Source organism: Cyprinus carpio, chromosome A6 (assembly GCF_018340385.1).
Source record: "Cyprinus carpio isolate SPL01 chromosome A6, ASM1834038v1, whole genome shotgun sequence".
NCBI lineage: Eukaryota > Metazoa > Chordata > Actinopteri > Cypriniformes > Cyprinidae > Cyprinus > Cyprinus carpio.
The window spans coordinates 26,229,414-26,248,192 of record NC_056577.1 but is presented as its reverse complement, the minus strand read 5'-3'; the positions used below and the strand labels follow the sequence as shown (position 1 = coordinate 26,248,192).

The 18,779-nt window shown below is 37.3% G+C and overlaps 1 protein-coding gene across 1 annotated transcript in view; it reads left to right on the top strand.

Annotated features, from left to right (window-relative positions):
• Positions 1 to 2,501: 2,501 nt before the first annotated feature.
• LOC109097866 (forkhead box protein P1-B-like) overlaps positions 2,502 to 18,779 on the top strand; it is a 189,980-nt gene continuing 173,702 nt past the window's right edge. Inside the window, exons 1-2 of the mRNA XM_042758744.1 lie at positions 2,502 to 2,803; positions 10,447 to 10,516. The gene's annotated coding sequence lies outside the window, so the exon portion shown is untranslated. The remainder of the gene's footprint in view (positions 2,804 to 10,446; positions 10,517 to 18,779) is intronic.

The window sequence follows — 18,779 nt, the reverse complement described above, 5'->3', positions numbered from 1 at the left end:
GGAGGAAATATCCATTGTCAGAATTTGTAACTCTTGTGTTGCCCTTTGTCTATATATGCTTTCCAGTTGAAGGTTCATGAGATGCACCTTTGAGCTATTTCAGAGAACTGGTTTATCATTAGCTGATCTACATTCTCTTCATTAGTGAAAGTCAAGATTCACCTGCACAATTCATGGCAAATTTACAAAAAGTAACAGAAATATGTAGAAAATATGCTTGAAAGCTTATGACACCTAGATCAAATATTTTGCATTTAATGAATTACACGATGAACTAATGCCTAGATGTTTTGGGGGGTAAGACTGTTGCACAGAGAACTATAGTACATTTTAAGCAACATGACATTAGCAACTTATAATGCAGGAAACTGCAGACAAATATACATAATCAGTTGCATGAATGCACCAAAGCAATCACAACTTGTTCAAAAGAATTAGAAACTGTTTTTATGATGTGCACAGTTGACTAGATTATGTGGAGGTTGAACAAGTAGTTTTGAGAACTTTATTTCTGATCTGAGAAATGCACCAAAGTGACTGAGAAAAACTGTAGGCGGGAATATTTTATGATCTATTCATTATCATCTCATTTCATAAAAAAGACGAAATTCACACAGACAATGTCTCTTTAAAACCTGTCATTAGTCAGATGATAAAAGTGAGCAAAAAATGTTATATGTGTTATGTTATACTGTTCTGTCACCAGAAATAATGTCTGTAAATTCATACCAAACTGTACTAATATTAATATAATAATTTTTATGCATAAAATACTGATGCAATTGACCATATTGACCAAAAAATGTTTTGATAATCATTAAAAATGTATGTCATTTGCACATTTTTTGACCTCCTTTAAAATAATTATTATCTTGATGAGGTTTTTAATGTTGCTTTTACATATTTCAAAACATGTCTGTCACTTTCTTGAAAGTATCCTATGTTAGCTGCAGTGGACACGAAGCAGAAAAATAAGTCAAAATGGAGTATATCTCCATGATGGGTGTGTCTGTGATTGATGTATCCGTCTCATGCCTGTAGGCCAGCAGTTTTTCTGGATAAGAATATAGGCCAGTGACGCCCCTTGACGCCCCTAGATTTCATACTGTGAGCAATATGTCCAGGGTCAAAAGCATTGCAATGCCTCTCTTTGTCAAATGTCAAAACAGTGTTTATGAAGGTGCAAGTATTTTTGGAGAATTCCTAAGATGACCAGAAATGTTATCCCATCAATCAATTTAATAAAATAAATAAATAAATAAACGATTAAAAAAAATATTTTAGAAGGACTATAGTGTGGATAAAGCTAGGGCACCTTAGCTGCATGTGTACATATTTTGCTATTTTAAGTCTATGTTAACGTTACCATATTCTAGTTGGCATGTGGTTGAAGTATTTTTATTGGTCTGGAGTGCTGGGAGACAATCACAGTAAATTTTAGAATTAATACATAATTCACTGGATCAATTATTTTAAGATAACAGGTTTATACAAATAGTTTGATAACTAATATTTTTTTAAACTGTTAATTAACTTTAATTAAATGTTTTTACTTTCACTATAATAAATATTATTATTTTTTATCTTTAGCAACTATTTTTAGCAGATTTATGTTTATATACTGAATTTATTTTATGACAAAATTATATAAATTCAGTTGCAGGAGACACAATAGTCCAGGGGATGGCGCTCTTTATCCGTGAAACACATCAACTTGGGTCCATAAAGATGCACCGTCTTTCAGTTACTTGAACTGTGCATTTCAGTCCTTGATCAAGTACAGTCAGACTTTATTCCAAGATTTTATGTTAATGCTGCTCACAATGAACACTCTCCAGCGTATTCAAACGACCAATTATTATACTTTCTCTCTCAGTTATTTATTTATTAATATTTTAAATTAGTTATTCTAATTATATATATTATAGGTTCACTGCACACCTACAATATAGTTCACTGCATACAGTTTTCTCTGAAAATGACCTATCTATCTATCTATCTATCTATCTATCTATCTATCTATCTATCTATCTGTACTTTCCCTTTTAAATACATAAAATAAAAAATCTCCATGTTTTACATATGTCAACTACCCTTATTTATTAGGCCAAGGAAAGTTAAGTGAGTATTGTATTATGAATATGATATTATTATGTGTACTTTGAATTCAGCCTAAATCTGGTTATATACACTGAGTGGTTACTAGGCTTTCACTTTTTATGCAGATATTTCGACTACTATTAAATCCTCACACTAACTGCACTTCCTTTCTTATGGGTTGTCCTTCTCCTGAACTTTCACCTCCACCTTGTCTTGCTTCATTGGACAATTTCTAGGAAAAGAAGAAATAAAAAAAAAATAATAAAAAAATATCTCCTACCTATAATCTAACTTGTGCATCTGTGACTTTTTGACACACTTGTGTTTTGCAGCGCAAAGATAGGCATGCATGTTGTTTACCCAGCAGGTGGATGTGACGTCACGGGCGTACAACTTAACAAAATAACAACATCCAAATCCGCGATTCTCTCTCTATTCTGTGTGTGTACAACACGCAATAAAGTGTAATATCATCCGAAGCAGCTCCGTGGAGAAAGGCGGTGTAAACCGGGCTCGAAACTGCGGCGTTGTTCCCAGTACAGTGTTTGCAGCTGAAGTTAGTGCCGCTGGCGGAGTGATATATTTGTTGGTTATTTACAGTACGTTTTATAGCACGCGCTCATGATATACAAGATCGCGTGAAGAGTTGAATTTGTTATCGCGCACAAATTTCCGCATACTGTCGAGTCTCTGTCAAACCCCGGTAAGTTCATTCTCCTCCAGCATTCTGCAACATTTTAGGGCATATGGACAGTTTGTCTTTATCTAATTGTTGCCTTATTGTTTTAACGGGGTAATGAGCAAATTACCAAACAGCATTATTGGTCGCGTGTATAATAACTGCTGGCCAGGGGATGAATTTTATTTTCAGTCTTCAAGTACTTTTTCAGAAGTTAGCTGTGTGGCTAGTAAGTTGTTACGCTGTTCATTTTGTTTGTAGAAACAACATTGTATCGCTACATATGTTTGACAGCTCTGGCGTGACGAGACGCGTAGAAACGATGTATTAAAATAGCTGTGCGTTCGTTGTCGACGGCGTAAAAGTTTGCGAGCCGAGATTTCTTTCGGTGATACAGTGTTGAATAGGGGACTTTTCCGCACGTGTTCCCTCAACCACACACTCACAAAAAAAAAAAAAAAAAAAAAAAAAAACCTTCCTTATAGCCTACTGGTGCATCCTTTCGTTTGGAATTAAATGCAACATTATTAATGCGTACAAAAACGGTTCAGAATATCGCAAAAATGTTCCTGTGCATTAAAAAAGTTCAGTGCAGTGTATCATCCGGTTGGGCTACGGAGTTGAGAGAATTAAGAGTTACTTCAGCAAGAGTCGGCTGTGTTTCATAACCTAGTAAGCTGCCTAGATAGACAGCATTTTTGAGCGTCACTTATATCGACCTTTCGAACGTGCCTGCCAGTTACATAAATGTTGTCATGTCTCAGGGTTTGAGACACAGCCTAAGTGTAGTTCTAGTGAAATTGGCTGTCACCATAATTGTGTTATAGCTTAACAAGTCAGAGTTAAATGTGCCTTACTGCTTGTACTTTAGGAGTTTGAGATAAGTAACAAATGGATAAATACATTAACTATAAAAACAATCATAAAAGTCTAGCAAAAGTTACAAAAACCGGAGGACAGAAACTTTTCAACTGATGCAGTCCTTGTGCAATTGAACAGAATAAAAGTAGCACTTTTCTTTTCGTAAAATGACAGTTTAACTTTTAATACTTTACATTTATTTATAGTTGACCTGAAATTTTCTTCACATAATATTATATTTGGTCCCATTATTGTTCATCTTGTTTTACATTTACAAATTAAACAAACAGAAAAAATGAACCATAGATACATAGCCATAAATATTTTTTTATTTTTTATTTTTTACATACATTACAATGTTATACATTTGCGTAAACATACAAACTAAATGGATCCACATGTAAATCATTTAAAGCAGCTTTTTTATTATTATTATTTTGGAAATGGCAAGGAAAAAGAAATGTTGCTTTTTGCATTTGTGTATATTATTGTATGCTATTATTACTATGGGTGTAATAAAAAAGGTACAAACTGAATTTACTAAACATTAATTGTATTATTTACCATTGCCATTTTATCTTATTGATTCTCATAAATGTAACTTTTAAACGTCTTTTAAGATCACATTTTAAAATAGGAAGCAGCAGCAGCTTTAACACCCAGCGTTGGTACAGCTCAGTTCTTTGGATTAGTCATTGTCTGAGGGAAGGAGAAGACAAAAAAAGAATGCTCTTTTTTGTAGGAGAAGTAAAGTAAACAGCCTCCAATAAGCGAACCTTGACAACCCAGATTAAGTAAAACACTGGAGATCAAACAGTGCTGCTGCTGGGCCGTTGTCATGAGCTGCCTGAGAGGGAGAGACAAAGAGAAGGAGGGAGGGAGAGAGAAAGAGACTGTTTGAACAGGCACTAGAGTTTGTGTGCTCATTTATGCAGAAATGGACCTCTGCAAATGCAGACTGACCCAGGATTAAAAGCACTGATTGAACTTTTCTTTGCAACTTTTTGGCCTTGGCGCTCAATGGAAGGAGAGCCTGAGTTATTTCTCACGTTATTTCACTACTGTGCTTACCAACTACCTGTAGTGAAACATGCAAATCTTGTGCCTCCATTCAAATTGTATTTTTATTTTTTTCATATAAAGCTTCCTAAAAATAGATTTGTGATAAAATGTTACTTTGTCATTGTATTACAGGAAAAGCGTGCAAATTTTGTGTTCTAGAACTGATATTTTCAGATTTATCTGCAATTTTGCAAAAGAGCATGATGACTCAGATGTATGTGGTGGTTATGGCACAGAAAGGTTATTAATATGTTACTTCACTGAGGTACTGTAATCTACTGTAATCGTAGAGGTTATAGACAGCCTGCCGAATAACGCATGAAGTTGTGATGTCTGGATCATAACGTGGCATAGAGGTTGCTGCGTCCCATGTCTTGCTGTGTATTCAGGCAGCTGTTGTCCCTCTTTACCGTATTGCTTTCATGCTGGGTTGCCTGACTGGAAAGGCAGGCCATTGGCCAGACACTGGATGGCTTAGGTGGAGGATGCAGCCAGCTTCTTGTTTTTATGGCAACTCTGGACGCTGTCAATTTGCGGCAATACTGTATGTTGTTTAGAGTTAATTATAGCTTGTTGTTGTCACACCAAAGTCACACTGAGGAAACCAAGTACTTTATCAATTGCATATTTAAAGGCAGTTAAAATTATACAAGTTGCCTGAAGTTTCTTTTTAAATATCTCTCCCAGTGAATTTAAACAGAAGTTTTTTTTGTTTGTTTTTTTGCTGCAAATGTGTAGATGGACATTAACTTAAATTAAATTGTCAATTAAAGTGCTATTTTATATTTTATCAAATTATATTTATTTATATTAAATTTATATTTTATATTATATTTATATTATACAGTATTTTATTTTATTTATTTATTTTTCATATTTTTAAATAAAAGTGAAGTCATCAAAACTATATATATATATATATATATATATATATATATATATATATATATATATATATATACACACACACACACACACACACACGTTGCATAAAGGGACTTGTATCACACTATTTCAACAATTAATCCAGCCTCTAATCCAATCCATTTGGATTCACAATCCAATAAAAAGGACATCCAGAATGACTATTTATCATGGATTCAAACTCTTTTTATTCAATTTTAGTACACTTTTTATAATAAATTAGAAGCCAGCAGAGGAAAAGCAGCGGTCAAATGTCCAGGATTAAAAGAAAAACTTTTTTCATTTAAAAAGCATCCCAGTTGGAATCTAAACAAAGGGTGGTAATTTTGAACATTCTTAAATATAAGCTAACATTTTTGGTCACTACATAAATATATACTATATATAAATATATTATTATTATTATTATTATTATTATTATTATTTTAATTATTTAAACATGAGCCTTTAGATCAAATATTTTTGATCATGGGAAATTTAAATTGAAAAAAAAAATGTTTGACTGGAAGTTGTATGTCTTTTCAAAACAGTGTACTAAAATTGAATGAAAAGAGTTTGAATCCATGATAAAATGTTTTAATGATCAAGACTCTCTGTACAGTAAGAACTCACTGATTTGTTACCATTGAAATAGTTGATTTATTGCCATAGTCATTCTGGATGTCTTTTTTATTGGATTGTAAATCCAAATGGATTGGATTAGAGGCTGGATTAAATGTTGAAATGGTGTGATACTCACAAGTCCCTTTATGCCAGCTGTGAAGTTGACAGCTGAGCTGGGATCAGCTCGTTGGATCAGTTTCTCACTGATCTAGCCCTGAAGAGCTAAAGAGCAGCAGCAAATGCTTGGATTCCAGAATATTACAGCGAATCCCTAAGCAAAAGGAGGCTGCTCTTTCCAGGAATTCGAGTCGCTGGATTTGTAGACCTTTATGTCATACATAATGTGCAAAGATACTTCCCAGACTTTTTCTTTGCAAAAATTGTCATACATATTTCTAATTAAGTTCAAAAGGAAAGAACCGGAAAAGCTGCAGCATATAGGAACTACATACAGTAGTTTTCTTGTGTAATTTCTCATGTTCTGTAATATGCAACAGGTAGGGTTCAGTGATAAAGTTTATTTTCTTCTGGACCAGTTGACCCATTAAATCAGATTTTACCCATAAAAATGAATTAATCTGATACATTTTATTTACTTATTTATTTTTTATATTTTATTATTTTTATGTGACAGAAAATATTTTCTATAAAATAGTATTTATTTATTTATAAATAAATAACTTATATTGCATTGATATCAGAAAATTGCAGCTCATGTTATATGACTCAATAAAACTTTTTCACTTTTACTGGAAAACAATGGCATGTTTTAAATATATTATATACTATTTTATCTGATGTATTCAAGACTGTCACTTTTAAAATGTTGATAAAACTTCATCAGCTTGATAACATCACCTTGGCATTTAAAAGATCAGATTCAACAACAACATTTTTGAAGTCCAAATGTGTATGTTTGAAAGGCATAAAACACATGCACATGATCAACAGATTTAAGCCGTGCTCAAGTACAGAAACTCTGAGCCATATGTTTTAATATATCATCTCAGCTCAGGTCTCGCAAAATCGCTAACCCGACGTCCCGAGGCTATTGTGTTTTCCATTCAGGCTACCTAAATGTAACACCGCCCTGCCCAATTGGATATCTTGAACAGTGATATAAAATTCCTTCCTTGATTTGTGTTGTTCATAAGCTTGCAGGGGTAAAATGGATCATAGTTGATAGTTTGCATGTGTTTCAAAGTCTTGCCAATTTAAACATTTAAGTGTTTTAAACCATTCATGCGCATTTGGAGCTGTGCACACAGAGAGCTGTGTTTCTCAAAATAACTGTCTCGGCAAGTATTCTCGTAAACACACTCGGTTATGTCTTAAGTGACCGTAAACAGTGGTGAAAGAAATCTCAAGTGCATCATTATATTGGATCTGTGCATTCGGTCTTAAAGGGTCAGCAGCCTATAAATCCCTGCTGTTTCATAAGCGCCACCTGCTGTCAGAGAGTGACATTTGCATTTCATTCACTAAGCTAAAATCAGACCATTCTGTTTTTGCTTCAAATTTCGAAATTATACAATCTAATTGCAATCTAAATAACATGTATTTAGCATCTTTGTTTGGATCATGATAAAAATGCAGTGGTTGCCTCTCATTTTAAATGGAAAAAACACAGCCAAAGCCTTAGTTTGTTTATATGAAGAGATTTATTTTATTTGTATTATTTAATTATTTGATTTGGGATTTGTTTAAAAATGTCAAGTTAGTTTTATTATTTGACATATTTCATTTTTACAAAGATTTGTTCTTCTCTACTTCTCTTGACTTGTTATTTGAAGAAAAAAATCAGTCACTGAAGTTTTGAATCATGCTGGTTTGTCCACAGTTAAGTTCAGCCAATGTCTTTTTTTAATTTATTTATGTGGGCCACTTAAATCCATTTTGGGCTACCAAAATCTAAAAAATGTCTGCCCAAAGGGCTACCAGCGATTTTGAAATTTTGTGAGCCCTGAAGCTGGCTGTGGGAACATTCACACCAGTGTTTTTCACAGAGTCAGTTCAGAATTTACTCATCGTAACCTTTCTGGTACTCAGTCTTGCACTTCTGAAATCAAAGCAGTGTTGCTGCACTAAATAACAGAAATATACACAAAGATATAAACTTCACTGGTTGCTTAAACACAAGTCGTTAGACCTTCATTACTTTTTCACATTGTTGGCTCTTGACTTTGATATGATCTTAGATCCATACTTTATCCTGACAAAAGAATTTACATGAAAATTTGTTGCCATTGCATCCTCTGCCAAAGCTTAACAATAAGGATTTTTTTTTTTTTTTTTTAGCAGGCCAAAATTTTATTGTAGCTTGTCCTGGCAACATTTTCACTGGCCACAAAGAAAATATGATGAATGGTTAGAATTAAATATGTATATATATATATATATATATATATATATATATATATATATATATATATATATATATATATATATATATATATATATATATATATATAAACCAAATCAGCATATTGAAGTAATTTTTATAGTATTATTTGACACTGAATACTGGAGTGATGGCTGCTAAAAATTCAGCTTTGCCATCACGATTAATTACATTTTAAAATATATTTACATGGAATATTTTTGATAAATTAAATGCAGCATTGTTGAGCATAAGAAACTTTTTTACAAAAACATAAAAAAAAGATTACAAACTTTTGACTTTTAGTGTACATAGATTGTTTTATTATTTTATTATTATTGATATTTATTTATTTATACTTCAACACCTCAGAGTAATAAGTTCTGAACACTGGGGAAATATTCTTTAAAAAGCATGGTAAATTGTGAAGAAACATGTTTGAGAAAGGATAGATTAGTTGCCAATATTGTTGATTGGTAATTAATGTGCATTTTGTCCCAGTCTTAGAGTTCTTTTGTCTCTGCTTACGTGTTTGTGAAAGGGACATCATTTAAGTGCCCTCCAAGGGAATAGAGTTTTTCCTCCCTCTCAATAGCAGCATGCTCTCAATTAGAGTATGTTTAATCAGGAATCCCGCTCGAGTACTAATTACCTTATCATAGCATGCATGTTAATTAGTTTTGCATGAAGGTTTCTTTTTTTTCCCAATTGAATGTTCAGATGAATTCAAAGGCAGAAAATGATGGATCTTTTCTTTGATCTTCTGTTTACATCTGTATGTGTGTTTATATCAAATGTGGCCTATTTGCTGGTTTGAACTTCGAGGCAATTCGGGTGGTCTTAATTGATGTGTTGCTGCTTGTTTATTTGATATATGTAAGGCTTTATCGGATGGATCATTATGAAAGCACGGCAATTATCTTAAACGTTCAATGCTCAGCGCTCAACTAGCAATCCTGCCTCATTCACATGAAAGTGAATACATACAGCCTTTTTTTGCTTGCTGCTATGAGAAGCCAACTGAAAGTGAATCGGTTTGAGTCATTGCCACCTAACTTCAAGAAGTTGTTTGAAAAATGCTCCTCGCAGCTCTTGTCCAGTCTGATCTTGACGTGCACTCAAGAGTGGAAAACATGCTGAGTTTTTGTGCTTCTGACACGCTGTTGTGTCCAGGAGTTGGCATACAGGTGGTTTCGCTCATTGTGCGCCAGTTCACCCAAGAAAATTTAAACGTTTACTGAAATGCCATGACAACATTATTTAAAGTCCAGAAAGTTCCTGAAAAAAATCCAAATGCTGTCTTTACACGTACTTAGCCAAACATGTGGTGATATCCAAAAAAAAAAAATCTAACTGTAACAATAAAGCACCATTTGTTGGTTCTTTGTTTTTTTTCCAGTGCAGAGCAAAGCCCTATGAGTGTTGGGAAAGAGGCTGTACTTGGGGATTACTGGATATTTCTCTAAAAGCATTTTCATGTTATGAACGAGCATAATCTTCTGAAGCACAGATTGATCAGTTGGCATTGCCGAGTGAACTTCAAAGTTTGAAAATGAGAGAATCATCCTTTTGATTTAATATTATAGAGCAGCAAGATGGGAATTTTGAATGCATTTCTGTGTACTTGATATTCAATTGTTGACAGTGATTGAATGGATAATTTTAGGAGGGTTTATTGGTTGCAGTTTACTGGTATAATACAATTTTTTTTTTCTGGTTTCTATGATTTAGTGTAATGGTTACAGCAAATTAAACTTCCTTGATAGTAAAGTTGCAAAAAACAATTCATATCCATAAGATCTGCCAGACTGACTGTATGCTGTATTTGTGGTTTCAGGCACCTCACCAAGACTAAAGGAATTTAAACATACAGCCTACAATCACCTGTCACTTTACCTCCTGAAACAGTAAGCAACTTCGGTAACACATTATTTTAAAGGGGACATTGGATGCCCATTTTGTTAGTATGATTCTTAGGGTCTTCATGAAATGTCTGTAACATACTTTGGTTAAAATTCCTTAATGGTCGCATAAGAGGCCATTCACGTCCCGCCTAAAATCGTATGGAAAACGCTAGTTACGCCACTTTCTCCTCCTTTCCAAATCACTTGGGAGCTTGTGAGCTTGTACTCCCGTGGCATCTGACATTGCTGAGCAGTCGTGAACTGCACTCTCCATGATTGAATGTAGTGTTGCTGGGAGGTAGTAAGTAATGTTGAGTAATGCTAGTCCATCAATCAGCATGTGCTTCAAAGTTGATGTTTTTTACACTATCAGTAACATTTAGCTTTTCAAGCAGGAATAAGCTGGTTGGCCAAATAGTCCCTTGAGGGCTAAGACACTTGTTCATTTCCCTAAATTAATGAACTATAAACTGTTATACTTATAACCATGTATACACACACTCCATAAAGCCCCTATTTTACAAATAATAATGCAGTCAGGAGATGGTGTGATGCAATGAGTGGTTTTCACATTTTAAAACATTTAAAATGCATGAAAAGAAATGTTCTCGGTTCCCAACCCTAATTATTTGCATATTATTCATGTATATTTGTGCTAATTCTGTCAAAATACAGGTTGTCCCAAGAACTTTGATACAGTTGCTTTAATAAGAATCAATGTATAACTGATGAATATTACTATTACGGCTCCAATACTACATATTTCTTTACAAAGACAACTTCTTTGTTTTAAGAAGTTGGTCAGTTATAAACTTTATTAAAGTCTTGAAAGTTTGCGTTAGCAGGGCAGCAAACATAGACTTGGTGCCGAAACCATTGCTTCAGTGCTGCTCAAGAGTGGACAGCGTACCACTTGCTAAGGGCGGAAATATGCTAATACGGGACAGTCCGTCAGTAGTCGTGGGCAAGGCATGAGCAGTATGATGTCATACTGCTCAGAAAATCAAAATGCTTTGATAATTGAGACTGTTTAGGTTTTTTGAGGATTAAAAAAGGAGTGAATGGATAGGGTGGTTGTGTCCACACACTGTTAATACACATTTATATGCAAACAACATGTAAAAGTGAATTTTGCAACCGATATCCCCTTTAAGGACCAGTTCTCACTATTAATTAGTTGCTTATTAACATGTATATTACTAGCATATTGGCTGTTTATTAGTACTTATAAAGCACATATTAATGCCTTACGACTATCTTACTTACAACTACTTTATTTTGCATACTGTTAATAAGTAGCAAATTAGTTTGTTCAGGGAAAATCTCACTATTGGAATGCCTCAGGCATGACAGATCATGGAAGCACCAATTACACCATGTCTGTTAGTTGACAGACCAGTCACAATAGTGATGTGGGAGTCCTGCCTCCCTGATATATACCTCTGCCGGTGGTCCCCACTTCATTTTCAGCATATCTCTTCCCTGTGTAACTGCAAGGAGAGAAGTGTGATGAGATCTTTGCGCAGCGGGAGAGGCCAGGGCTGGTCCCAAAGGAGATGAATTATCTCTGTCAGCCACAACTTCCCTGGCCAGTTCGGGGCGATCAGTATTACTAGGTAGAGTGACCATATTCTCTTACCCTTTCTATAGTTGGCCTGATCAGACTTAGTGGAGGAAACTCATACAGCAGTGTCTTTGGTTTTGGGTGCGCTAGAGCATACACATTCATAGGTGCACCTTCTCTCGCCAGAGAGAAGATTAGGGGGCAATGCGTGTTTTCGTGTGAGGCGAAGAGATCTACAGCAGCTCAGACAAACCTCTCCCACAACCGGCTTATTACCTGAGGGTGGAGAGTCCATTCTCCGTACAGAGGATTTCTTCTGGATAGGAGATCCGCCCTAGCATTCATTATTCCTGGGATATGCATTGACGTGACATGACGTGACATTCAGCCAAGTATGGTGACCCATACTCAGAATTCGTGCTCTAACCCATCCGAAGTGCACACACACAGAGCAGTGAACACACACACACACACTGTGAACACACACCCGGAGCAGTGGGCAGCCATTTTATGCTGCGGCGCCCGGGGAGCAGTTGGGGGTTCGATGCCTTGCTCAAGGGCACCGTAAGTCATGGTATTGAAGGTGGAGAGAGAACTGTACATGCACTCTCCCCACCCACAATTCCTGCCGGCCCGAGACTCGAACTCACAACCCTTCGATTGGGAGTCCGACTCTCTAACCATTAGGCCACGACTTCCCACATTGCCCAATATTACTGGAAATGCTTCATGCCCCACACGATCAGCCAAACTGTGAAGCTGAGGGGAGCGTGTACCCCCTGGTGATTTATGTACTCCACCGCCGTTGTGTTGTCTGATCTGATCAAAACGTTATGGTTCCTTAGGAACTGCAAAAAAATTTTCAATTCCAAGAAAACTGTTAATAGTTCTAGGAAGTTTATGTATCCCTTCTGAAGTAAAACGATCTGCCTTTCGCTATCCTGCCCTCGCACACTTTCCCCCAACCTGTAAGTGACGCATCTGTCGTCACCACTTTTCTCAAAGAAACTCAGTTCTGAAACTCTCTCATTTGCAACAGTCCTTGAGGAATGACAGCAACTGCCGAGGCCATCAGCCCCAGAAGACATAAGCACAGACTGAATGGAACTCTGTTTCTTTTCTGAAAAAGGGACAGGCAGCCGCGACTAGACCTGCTGCGCTCTTCTGACAGAAATGGTTGATACAGGACTGAGTTCAGTCTTGAGACCCAGGTAGATTATCTCCTGTGTGAGCACCAAGCAACTTTTTGTCTTTTTTGTTTTGTTTTTATGTCTAGTTTATTTTTCTCTAAATGAGAGACAAGCATTTTTGTATCCATCTCTGCCTTCTGCTCTGACGGAGCACAATCATCCAAATAAGCTGACACTCTGAAACCCGCTATTCTTAGCAGAGTCAGAGCTGCTTCGACACATTTGCCAAACACCCTCAGGGCTAATAAGAGCCCGAAAGGAACTGTAAAAAACTTGTAGGCTGCACCCTGATAGAAAAACCTTAGAATTTTCTTTGTGCTGGGTAGATGCTTATGTGAAAATATGCATCTTTCAGATCGACTGACATAAACCAGTCTTTGGGATGAATAAAATGAAAGACTTTTGAGCAAGAGCATTTTGAATTTGTATTTTCTGAGGTGTTTGAAAAGAGGTTTTACAGCAATTGCAGCGATAACCCTGGCTTATAGTGGATAAAACCCAGGGGTGTACTGCACAAGTGCACCAACTCGCTACATAAGCAGCGAGGGGACAGCTGTAGCTCTTACTCTCTAGTGACCCGTTGGCGCCATCTAGCAGTGGAGCTGGGGACTGCAGCTCTGATCTGGACAATTTTGTTTGTGTGTTTTTATTTTTAAACATTTCTGTGCCCTCACCCACTCCCTGAATGCACAGAGAGTGAGTTTATTATTTTCAAATGACACATGTCCATCTGAAAACTGCCCTCTGCCCTCCATTGTAGTGGGCAGAGGGGGGGAGAAATTCTCTATGGGTCACTGGGGGAACTGGTGCCAACTTCACAACTGAACTGGTCATAAGATTCTGTGAACAATTCCCGTATCCTACACCTTTTGGCGGGAGGGGTAGAAAATTACCATACCCTTTTTCAAAATAACAACAGTTGCTCATCCCTTTGTCTTGAACATAAGGATGGATTAGGTTGCCTGCTGTTTCTTCCCTCCCTGAGGGTTTGCTGACTGGTGTCTAGCTACAACCGCTATAAAAAAAGAAGGTTTTCCTCTCGGCTGAGCTGGCTTAGGTTGTGGCTCAGCCTGCTGAGGCAGAGCATTTCTGGGGCCCTTGAAGGCTGACTGACTACTTTTCTAGGGGGCTTCAAACCCAGGGCATGGTGGATGAGGAGTCTTAGCAATGGACTTGTGAGGGAGACAAGTGTGGAAAGCCTCACCCTCTTATTTCCTTAGGTCACACTTCTGTCGCATTGCAGTGACTGATGCTCCAAAAAGGGCTTTGGGATCAACTGGAGCATACAAGAAGTCCACCTTTCTCTGTCTGACAACCCTGAGAGTCCTATCCAGAGAGGTCGCTCTCCCACCACTGCCAGGCCTAAGTTGCGATCACAGCTCTGGACCGCACCCCTAAAAGTTCTCAGGCTGAGACCTGCAGTAGCACAGATATCTTCCCAGAGAGCTGGGTTTGATGCCCCAACACCCATTTGCTTCCCCATTTCCTCCATAAGCTCTGCCTCATAAGCAATGAGGAGAGAGGTGAAGAACAGAAGAATGATAGATTTTCTGAAAAAAAGAGGCAGCCCAGTGCATCCTGCCAGTAAGGCTGAGGAAAAGGCTGCCCTGCAGTTAGGGTTAAGATGATGTGCCACTGACAGCTCAACAGGAGGGGGATTTGAAATCCCTATAACTCATCCATGTTCTGAACATCCAGCCGGGAAAACTCTTTCACAGGAACCCTGTGTTAGAAGGGCTTATCCCAAAAAACATTTCATTTCTGAAAAGCAGGCAGCGTTCACTAGAATGAGCTGTTTATTGGGTGGAGCAAGTGGTGGCAGTCTCTTGCCGTCATACAGATCTCTCTCCATTCCTTGGCCCACCTGCTGCGACAGTTATTTTCGCCGGTGCCCTCTAGCACATTTCAAGCAAGTCTAGCTCCGCCTGGGCTGGGAAAGGTGACCCTTTGCTTAACATGCTGCCTGGCCTTGAGGGATTTGGTGTCTTCTACCTCTTCTCCTTCCTCCTCATCGATCATCATCATGTTCCTCCTTTCTCTCAACCGGTAAGGATCCAAAGAGTGCAGGCAGTTCGGGTGAGACTTCATCCATAAACTCACCCCAGCTTCATGACGCAGGGGGCTGTTTAGTCTTCTCCACGAGCTGCGGGGAAGGACAGGGCTCTCCTTTATTGGCAGCTGCAACTCACACTCTTCTCTCTAGCACCCTTGATAGGAAGAGAGAAGAGTGAGGACTGCACTTGGGGTTCGTGAGTGTCGCCTGTGCATGTCTCAACCCTAGTAATACGATGCACTAAGGGTGAGAATCCTTGGACATCATTGACATGTACAAACATGGATGTGAAGTTGCTTTATCTCCACTGAAGTGAAAAAAAGTGACATACAGCCAAGTATGGTGACCCATACTCGGAATTCGTCCTCTGCTTTTAACCCATCCAAAGTGCACACACACAGCAGTGAACACACACACACCGTGAACACACACCTGGTGCAGTGGGCAGCCATTTATGCTGTGGCGCCCGGGAGCAGTTGGGGGATCTGTGCCTTGCTCAAGGGCACCTCAATCGTGGTATTGAAGGTGGAGAGAGCACTGTACATTCACTCCCCCCACCTACAATTCCTGCCGGCCCGAGACTCGTACTTGCAACCCTTGGATTGCAAGTCCAACACTCTAACCGTTAGGCCAAAACTTACCCTTCCCACTGCTTGCAGAACTAACGGTCACCATAATAGAAATATCTGCTAGGCTCACCACAATGTGCCATTAGAGAGGACTATCTAAGAGAATTCGCCGTAACACATTAATTCCCATTGTATACCACAGGCAATAATCACTGCAACTGTGAGTTGACTTGTTAGTAAAAATAGCTGTGTTCGGTGATGTACCTTGAAGGCTCATCCTTAAATAGCTTAACAGCTATTTCGAGGAACAGGTCCTGCTTCTGATTTGATCTTCAGAGGGAAGAGATCAAGAATGAAGTGGCGATCACCGGCAGCAATGTATATCAGGGAGGCAGGACTCCCACATCACTGTCCTGATTGGTCTGTCAACTGACAGACATTGTGTAATTGGTGCTTCCAGGATCTGTCACGCCTGAGGCATTCCCATAGTGAGATACTGAGCAAATGTTTTAAAGAGAACTCTTAGTTAAAGTGCCCCTATTATGCCATTTTAAGGTTCCTAATAATGTTTTTGGAGTCTCCAACAATAGGTTTACGTGCATGCAAGGTCAAACAACATGTTTGTTTTCTCAAAAAATGCATTTAATATCACCTGATTTTTTAACGATTCTCAAACAATTTGTTCAAAGCAGTTCAAAGATTCAGTATCTCTTAACCCCTCCTTTCCATGAGCCTACTTTGCTCTGATTGGTCAGATGGACCAGTCTTTTGTGATTAGTGTCATGGTTCTGTATTTTGAATGCTCAAAAGAAAATCTAAACATTTATTATTTATCATACATACAGGTTTTGATTCAGTGGAGCCAGCTGGTCCAAATAAACTGAATACTGAGCCATCTTTCAAGAGCAAGCATTTTGTGAATCCCACGTTGAACTCCCCGAGATTAGAGAAGCAGTCGTCAGTAAAATTACATGGTTGAGGCTGGGTCAAGTTGTAATGTAGAACATAGGCAGGCATTATGCAAATGTGTTACCCAGTGATGTGTAGCCATCACAGAAATGGAATTCAAATTACTAACGACTCATTCAGGCTGTTCAGAGACGATTCTTTCTTTTGGGAGACAATAACTTTGTTTATTATGCACTTTCGGCTTTGCAACTTTGCAGATCGCTTGTTCCAAATGGCATAATAAGGGCACTTTAATAGTGAATATGTGTTCCTTATTCTAAAGTGTTATTGGAGCTTTCCTTTTACACCAACTTTTTTTTTTTCATTTAAAAGGGATCGCAATGCTAATTACATGTCCCCCCCCCACTCATATTTATATATATTTTTTTTTGATAACCACTGATATAACAGCCCATATTTGAATATATTTTGAGGTCATCAGTATTATTCGATAGTTTTCTATAACATATGCATCTATTGTTCTATCCATCACCCCACTGTTTAGTTAACCACATGAGCCAATAAAAACCCATTTTGGTCTAGTCACGACAGTTTTGCATTTAAAACACTCAAAACAATCAGCATAACTTTTAAAAGTTAAATGTGGAGGAAGCAGAAATCATGGAGTAAAATTTCAACATTCAAATCCAAATGCAGTTAAATGTGGAGGAAGCAGAAATCATGGAGTAAAATTTCAACATTCAAATCCCATGCAAGTGAATTCAGAGGCATCTAAAGAGAAAACATGTAAGTTATAAAGCTTGAGAATTACGGTTCCACTCTGTCCATTGCGGATTCTGCTATCATTTATATCCTTAAGATGGTATTTCAAACCCTGCTGTATTCTACCATCGCAGTCTGGTGGATTCTTCAATTTCTGAACCGCTTGCTTGGATAAATATGAGTTAGGGCTGGCTCGATACCACTTTTTCAGAACCGATCCCGATCCGATACCAGCGCAGGTTTTATTATTATTTTTTTTTAATCAGTGTAGAATTTCTATTCCTCAGTGTGTTGAACTGATCATCTTTTGACCTCTTTTGTGTGTTAAACACAACCTACTAGGGTTGGGTAAAAAAATACTGATATCTCGATATCAATAGATTATCATTTTTACGGAACGATATTGATTCTTAAATCAGAAGAATCGATTAGTCTAGCCTGTTTTAATGAGTGGTTAATGGATGGAATGTTGAAGGGCACTACCCATCCAATATATCGCTATAAGCATTGTGCTTTGGTACTTTTAATATGAAACAAAGTCTCAGATTTCAAATTCTTTCCATTGTATTTCAGTATTCAAACAATAAATGCCATTTTGGCACTGTTTAATCTGAAGTGACAGATTGCTGTAGCACTTCAGTTCAACAGACGCAGCAGTGCGTAGCACATGTGAACTAATCATCTCCTCCACATTAATACCAGTTTCAGCACAAAATAAACATGACTTAACATCCGAAGGTAAGTTAAAAGAAAGGGTACAACTTTACAAGCTGTATCCTGTCTCGTTTAATCGCTCAATCAGTGTTTCAGCTGCGCAAAGACGTCAATATAATGGCTTATAAACAATGTCACATTGTCACATTTAGGGGCATTTTGCTAAATATATGCACCATATAACATATTCATTATAAATTTTACTGTTCTTCAATGTTTAATTTATATTTGAATAAATCCATCAAGTTTTTATGACAGCCACCATTGTTTTTTATAAAAAAAATAAATGAACTGAAGTAGAAATATTATTATGTAATTGTTACTTGATTATTTTAAAAACTTCATTAAGTGCAATTTTAACAAATCAGTCAGTTTTAACCTTCAATATTATAGTAATGTAGTACCAACTGACTCCCATGTATAGGCTATTTTACAGCATTAGTTGAGAGATTGAGAGACAAAAGTCTTATAACATGAAAGGCTTCTATACGGAGCAGCACAACAC